Source organism: Balaenoptera borealis, assembly GCF_965194805.1.
Source record: "Balaenoptera borealis genome assembly, chromosome: 1".
NCBI classification, from domain to species: Eukaryota; Metazoa; Chordata; class Mammalia; order Artiodactyla; family Balaenopteridae; genus Balaenoptera; species Balaenoptera borealis.
Genome location: NC_138860.1, coordinates 102,316,800 through 102,324,698, shown reverse-complemented (window position 1 = coordinate 102,324,698; position 7,899 = coordinate 102,316,800). Strand labels below are relative to the sequence as shown.

Here is a 7,899-nt window from a genome sequence, read left to right as displayed (position 1 = left end):
TTGCTTATCTACTTTATGTATGGTATTGGATTGGCCAAAAGGTTTGTTTGGTTTTTTCTGTAAGATGGCTCCAATAGCACTTAGTTGTCTTTAACTTCATTCGAAACAGTTTTGTTAAATTGTATGTGTCAGCTGTCATATCAGCGTGCATTTATTTATTTATATGTTTTTTTAATTAATTAATTAATTTATTTATTTTGGGCTGTGTTAGGTCTTTGTTGCTGTGCGGGCTTTCTCTAGTTGCAGTGAGATGGGGCTACTCTTCGTTGCAGTGCGCGGGCCTCTCATTGCGGTGGCTTCTCTTGTGGAGCACGGGCTCCAGGCTCACAGGCTTCAGTAGTTGTGGCTCGTGGGCTCCAGAGCACAGGCTCAGTAGTTGTGGCACACGGGCCTAGTTGCTCTGTGGCATGTGGGATCTTCCCGGACCAGGGCTCGAACCCGTGTCCCCTGCATTGGCAGGCGGATTCCTAACGACTGCACGCTGAGGGCTGAGGGAAGCCCTCAGCGTGCATTTAAAAAAAGACTTATCAAAACCGGTGAATTTTTGTGTAGCCATTTTAATACTGAAGATGGAAGAAAAAAAGCAACATTTTTGGCATATTATGCTTTATTATTCCAAGAAAGGTAAAAACACAACCAAAACACAAAAAAAGATTTGTGCAGTGTATGGAGAAGGTACTGTGACTGATGAATGTGTCAAAAGTGGTTTGCGAAGTTTTGTGCTGTTGATTTCTCTCTGGACGATGCTCCACGGTTGTGTAGGCCAGTTGAAGTTGATAGCGATCAAATCGAGACATTAATTGAGAACAGTCAACATTATACCACGTGGGAGGTAGCCGACATACTCAAAATATCCATGTCAAGCATTGAAAATCATTTGCACCCTCTTGGTTACGTTAATCGCTTTGATGTTTGGGTTCCACATAAGTTAAGCCAAAAAAACCTTCTTGATCGTATTTCCGCATGCGATTCTCTACTTAAATGTAATGAAAATATTCCATTTTAAAACAAATTGTGATGGGCAATGAAAAGTGGATACTGTACAATAATGTGGAACAGAAGGGATCGTGGGGCAAGTGAAATGAACCACTACGGACCACACCAAAGGCCGGACTTCATCCAAAGAAGGTGATGTTGTGTATATGATAGGATTGGAAGGGAGTCCTCTATTATGAGCTCCTTCCTGAAAATGGAACGATTAATTCCAACAAGTACTGCTCCCAGTTAGACCAACTGAAAGCGGCACTCGATGAAAAGCATCCAGAATTATTCAACAGAAAACGCATAATCTTCCATCAGGATACCGGAAGACTGCATGTTTCTTTGATGACCAGGCAAAAACTGTTACAGCATGTCTGGGAAATTCTGATTCATCCACCATATTCCCCAGACATTGCACCTTCGGATTTCCATTTCTTTAGGTCTTTACAAAATTCTCTTAATAAAAAAAATTTCAACTCCCTGGAAGACTGTAATAGGCACCTAGAACAGTTCTTTGCTCAAAAAGATAAAAAGTTTTGGGAAGATGGAATTATGAAGTTGTCTGAAAAATGGCAGAAGGTAATGGGAAAAAAGAGTGAATATGTTCTTCAATAAAGTTCTTGGCAAAAATGAAAAATGTGTCTTTTATTTTTACTTAAAAGCTGAAGGCACTTTTTGACCAACCCAATAGATGGTATCTGTTAATTCCATACTCATGATTTACTTCTCCGTTCCCCTTTGGTAACTGTAAGTTTTTTTCTATGTCTGTGAGTCTGTTTCTGTTTTGTATATAGATTCATTTGTGTTATTTCTTAGATTTCACACATAAGTGATATCGTATAATACTTGTCATTCTCTGATTTACTTCATTTTAGTATGATAATCTCTAGGTCCATCTATGTTGCTAGAAATGGCAATATTTCATTCTTTTTTACACCACAGTAATATTCCATTGTGTGTATATATATGTGTGTGTGTATATATATATATATATACACACACCGCATCTTCTTAAACCAATCTTCTGTTGATGGGCACTCAGGTTGTTTCCATGTCTTGTATTATAAATAATACTGCTGTGAACATTGGAGTGCATGTATCTTTTGAATTAGAGTTTTCATCTTTTCCAGATATATGCCCAGGAGTGGGATTGCTGGATCCTATGGTATTTCTATTTTTAGTTTTATAAGGAACCTCATATAGTTTTCCAAATTGGTTGTACCAATTTACATTCCCTCCAACGTTGTGGGAGGATTCTGTTTTCTCCACATCCTCTCCAGCATTTATTATTTGTAGACTTTTGATGACAGCCATTCTGACTGGTGTGAGGTGATACCTCATTGTGGTTTTGATTTCATTTCTCTAATAGTTAGCAATGTTGGGCATCTTTTCACATGTCTATTGACCATCTCTACGTCTTCTTTGGGGAAGTGTCTGTTTAGGTCTTCTGCTCATTTTTTTGATTGGTTTGATGTTTTTTTCTTTTTTTATTATAGGGTTGTATGAGCTGTTTGTATCTTTTGGGTATTAACCCCTTGTCAGTCGCATCATTTGCAAATGTTTTCTCCCAGTGTATAGGTTGTCTTTTTGCTTTGTTGATGGTTTACTTTGCTGTGCAAAAGCTTTTAAGTTTTATTAGGTCCCATATATTTATTTTTGCTTTTATTTCCTTTTCCTTAGAAGGCTGATCAAGAAAATATTGCTACGATTTATGTCTGAAAATGTTTTGCCTATGTTCTTTTCTAAGAGTTTTATGGTGTCATGTCTTATATTTAGGTCTTTAACCCATTTTGAGTTTATTTTTATATATGGTCAGGAAGTGTTCTAATTTAATTGGTTTACATGTAGCTGTCCAACACCACTTATTGAAAAGACTGTCTTTTCTCCACTGTATATTCTTGCCTCCTTTGTCATAGATTAATTGAACATAGGTTCGTGAGTTTATTTCTGGGCTTTCTATTCCATTCCATTGATCTTGTATATCTGTTTTTGTGCCAGTACCATGCTGTTTTGATTACTGTAGCTTTGTAGTATTATCTGAAGTCTGGAAGGGTTATGCCTCCAGATTTGTTCTTTTTCCTCAGGATTTCTTTGGCAATTCTGGGTCTTTTGTGGTTCCATATAAATTTGGGGTTTATTTGTTCTAGTTCTGTGAAAAGTATCATGGGTATTTTGAAAGGGATTGCATTAAATCTGTAGATTGCTTTGGGTAGTTTGGCCATTTTAGCAATATTAATTCTTCCAATTCAAGAGTGTGGTATATCCTTACATTTCTCTGAATCATATTTCATTTCCTTTATTAATGCTTTATAGTTTTCTGTATAGAGGTTTTTCACCTCCTTGGTTAAGATTATTCCAGGTATTTTTTTTTTTTTTAAAGCAATTTTCAACAGGATTTTTTACTTTCTGTTTCTGATATTTTATTGTTAGTGTAAAAAAATACAAGAGATTTCTGTATGTTAATCTTGTAATCTGCTACCTTGCTGAATTTATCAGTTTCTAATAGTGTTTGTGTGGTGTCTTTAGGGTTCTCTATATAGAGTATCATGTCATCTGCGAATAATGACAGTTTTACCTCTTCCCTTCCAATTTGGATACCTTTTGTTTCTTTTTCTTGTCTGATTGCTGTGGCTAGGACTTCCAATATTATGTTGAATAGAAGTGATGAGAGTGGACATCCTCTTCTCTCTGTCTTCTCCTTCTGGAATCCCTATAATGTGTAGTTCGGCACGCTTTATATTATCCCATAGATCTCATATGTTGCTCTTATTTTTTTTCATGTTTCTTTCTGTCTGCCTTCTGATTGGGTGATTTCCGTTATTCTGTCTTCCAGATCACTTATTCATTCTTCTGCATTATTTAGTCTGGTATTCATTGCTTCTGGATTGGTTTTTATCCTGGCAATTTTGATTGGTTCCTCTTTATAGTTTCTAGTTCCTCGCTACAGTGATCTGCATTTCTATTGGTAATCTATCTTTATTCCTTTAGCATTTTTCTTACCTCCTTTTTGAACTCAGAGTCTAGAAGACCTGAGTGAGGTCTGATTTATTATTTGTTCTTTCAGGAGATTTTTCTTATTCTTTTAATTGGGAGAATTAAAAATCTCTGCTTTTTCATTTTACTTAACTTTCTCTGTCTCTATTAGTTTAGGAGAAACAGTTATCTACTGTGGTCTCGAAGGGCTGTTTTTATGTGGGAACATCCTGTGTAGACCACATGAGTTCAATGTTTTTGGTACAAGGGCTCTTTTTGGTATGGATTCCCTTCATGTCTTTCCTCAGAGTGTGCTGGATGTTATGCACTTTATAGGGTGTTGGATGGGTGTTGTGACCAGATCCTACACTGGATGTTGGGTGGGGCCCCCTTTTTGCTCCCTGGCTGTCACAGCCCTGTTGGGGGTTGGGTCTGCTCCACAGTTGCTGGAGTAGAAACCCTGAGGGTCAGGTTCCATAAGGCTCTATTGCCCTTGAGTGCATGCTCTGTCCCAAAGGAGGTATGCACTGAAGCAAGTGAAGCCCATGTGTCCACAGTGAACCTATGTGCCTCCCATGTAGGGGTCCACAGTTCTGCCCAGAAGCAGCTCAGGGTTGTGTCCCTTTTTCCACTGTGTTCATCCCAGACCTAGTGCTAGGCTGTGGTGTGGAGTGGGCTGGTACTGCAGGCTGGTTAGTGTGGCTGCAGGAACTGTGGTAGTTGTGTGCAGCCTGGGACCTGGGTTGCCTCTTTGGCAGGCCTCTCCCAGGACCTGTCTATACTAGATCTGCCTCCAAGCTGCAGTGTGAGGTGGGCAGAACTGAAGTGCTCGGAGAATCGAACCACTGTATACCTCTCCCAAGGGGCTGTCCACCCAAGACGTGGCATTTTTCTGTTGCCACCCAGTGTGCATGCAGACAAAGCCTGCCACTGCTGGACCCACCCCTGCCATGTGTGAGTTGACAGTGGGCTCTGAGGTTCAGCCGGGACAACACCCCAGGCCCTCAGGGCTGTCTCTAAGTAGGTAGACCAAGTCCTCTCCCAGGGCCCATCTGCCTGAGATTCAGCACCTAGCCACCGTTTGTACTAGCAGTCTCGCCCAGCACGCATTTCAGGCTGAGAAGTGCAGCAAGGTAGCAGCTGTCAGCACAGGTCTCTCTCCTCCCTGAGCGCTGGTAAGCCAGCACATGTGTACTCTTCCTGAGCAGAGCCAGGCCCCTCCAGTGCTCCTTCTGTCCCAGTGGATTTCCCAGCAGGCAAGGGCACCCCCCACCACTGCAGTGCAAGGACCTGCTGATGTGCACCTTTCCTCCTTCACAAATCCCTTCCAGTGGTGCCAGTCCCGTCCTGATGCTTTTTTTTTTAAGTCCTACTTAATTATGTGGAGATGTTTCTTGCAGCTTTAGTTGTATTAGAGAGCTTCTGCCCATTTCCATTTGGTTTTCTGTGAGAATTGTTCCACGTGTAGATGTATTTTTTTGATACGTTTGTGAGGGGAGGTAAGGTCCATGTTCTCCTACTCTGCCATCTTGATTCTCTCCAGAGTTGTACATTTTTCTGTTCTTTCTGCTGTTTATATGAAAAGGCTTGGAGAAGACAAATTTTGTTTATTAACACACAATAATAAAAATGTATAGCCAGAACTTATTTGCAATAGTGGGTACAGAAAAGATAGATTTAAAAAATCTATGTTTTCCTATATTTCATAGCCTCTTTTGAGTTAGTTTAGAGCCAGCTTCATTCTGATTCCTGGACTGTGACAGAAGTGACGTGGGTCCCTTGTGAGAAAAGTCGTTAAGACCAACATCCCTCGTCAATATCGCTCCCCCTTCAGTAGTGACCAAGAATTTCATGTGTTGAGATGATCGTGGAACAAGATAGAAACTGCCTAGATATTAGAATCACTGCACTGAGGATTGGTGCTTTGGAGGGTGTCCCAGCCAACATCAGATTTTGTGTGAGAGAGAAATATAAGGAGATACACTATTGCTGTGTTTTGATATATAACATTTCAAGGTCTACTGGCATTGATTAATACAAAGAGCGCAGAGATTAATTACACTGGTTAAGGAGGGCACAGAATATAAGCACTGGAAGGTGTTGGCAAAAATGAGGGCAAGAGGACCATCTCACAACAAGGTGAGCCTGAGTGGAGTGGTAAGCTAGGCTTAAAAAGGTAGGAGGGAAGGGGATAATAATGAGTAGGAAAAAAGCCACATGGAAGGAGTTATAGATAAAATTTTAGGACTATGGTATAGTCTACAAAATCTTTTCCTTTACTCTGCTGTTATATGGTGTACAGAACATCTTGATTCTTAGGAGTAATTAAGGAGTGTGGGAAACTGAACTTTACCAGTTATTTTTGTCAATTATACTGGCTCTCATTTATTTCATTTGCCTTAGTCTCCTTCCTCTAACTACTGTATCAACCAGGATCTCATCAGGGAATGGAGAGTACAAACTAATTAGGATATGTAAGGAAGGTGTAAAAAGGAGTCATTTACAAAGTTTTGCACAACATAAAGGTGAACATCAAAAATAAGTCTAAGCCAACGCAAGCATTAGAGTTGCTGTTATTGTCCCTAAGACAATGAAAGACAAAGAAAAGGTGCACATTACTGGGACTGAGAAGGAGAGAGTCTTTTTTTTTTTTTTTTTAAACATTACTAACATTTTTTTATTTAAAGGAATTCCATTATTTTTTATTTTATTTATTTATTTATTTATTTTTGGCTGTGTTGGGTCTTCGTTTCTGTGCAAGGGCTTTCTCTAGTTGCAGCGAGCGGGGGCCACTCTTCATCGCGGTGCGCGGGCCTCTCACTATCGAGGCCTCTCTTGTTGTGGAGCACAGGCTCCAGACGCGCAGGCTCAGCAGCTGTGGCTCACGGGCCTAGTTGCTCCGCGGCACGTGGGATCTTCCCAGACCAGGACTCGAACCCGTGTTCCCTGCATTGGCAGGCAGACTCTCAACCGCTGCGCCACCAGGGAAGCCCAAGGAGAGAGTCTTATAGATAAGTTACTTTGGGGCAATGGCTTTCATTTATGAGGCACAATCAGCATAAATCTATCTCAGAGGGAGAGTTAGGGAAGCAAATACCCTGATCTCACTTCTCTTTCCAAACATGTGGAGGATTCCTTTTGACAAAGTTGGACTTAAAAGTATAGGCTAAAGGATCCTATTGATGGAATCTATATAGGTCGACTTCCTGGAGCAGATAGCAGGGTAGAAAGAGATTAAGAGTAGAATGGAAAGTCAAAGAGAAGATATTTGTCTTTGTTCACATACCTGGATGAAAAGTTCACGTCCCAGACACAGGTGATGTGCGAATCAGGTTAGCTACCTTATAATTAAAGTGATGTCAGTTCTTTCATACTCCCATGTGAAAACTAAAATACTATTCACTACTGTCCTTGTTTTTGTGGCTGGGCAATGAGGCGTAAAATGGTATAGATGCCTTCCTCTACTATCCATTCCAGGTTCCCATTGACTTTTATGAGCATCTCAATTGTATAGGTTCTTTACTTGATGGCACGATATGAGTTCTTGGTAGTCTTTTGTGTTTGTGTGGTGTGTGTGTGTGTGTGTGTGTGTGTGTGTGTGTGTGTGTGTTGTTTTGATATTTTTCCTAGGAAATATTTGACAAGGAATTACTAAAAGCACCCTAATCAACCCTGGGACTCCAAATATAGTCCTACTTGCCCCATTGTGTTGCATTTGTAATCTACTGTATCAAATTGTCAATTTATAAATTGGAACCAAATTGGTTACTACTGAAGTCAAATTTGTCAATCTACTTACCCAGTAGTGTTCAAGGGTCTAGCTTGAACCTCTTTAAATGATGGATGTCCTTCAGAGAATGAAAGTGGAAGGTGCCAGACCTTTCACAAGTCTGCTGATACCTGGCACTGTGTTACTTCCCTGCATTCTCTTGATCAAAGCCAATA

At 40.3% G+C, this 7,899-nt stretch overlaps 1 long non-coding RNA gene across 1 annotated transcript; it reads right to left on the bottom strand.

Annotated features, from left to right (window-relative positions):
• Positions 1–3,747: 3,747 nt before the first annotated feature.
• Positions 3,748–7,530, bottom strand: LOC309629512. The gene is made up of 2 exons (XR_014245106.1): positions 6,937–7,530; positions 3,748–6,572 (listed from the first exon to the last, which is right to left on the bottom strand). It is a non-coding gene; the product is annotated as an uncharacterized lncRNA (long non-coding RNA).
• Positions 7,531–7,899: the final 369 nt, after the last annotated feature.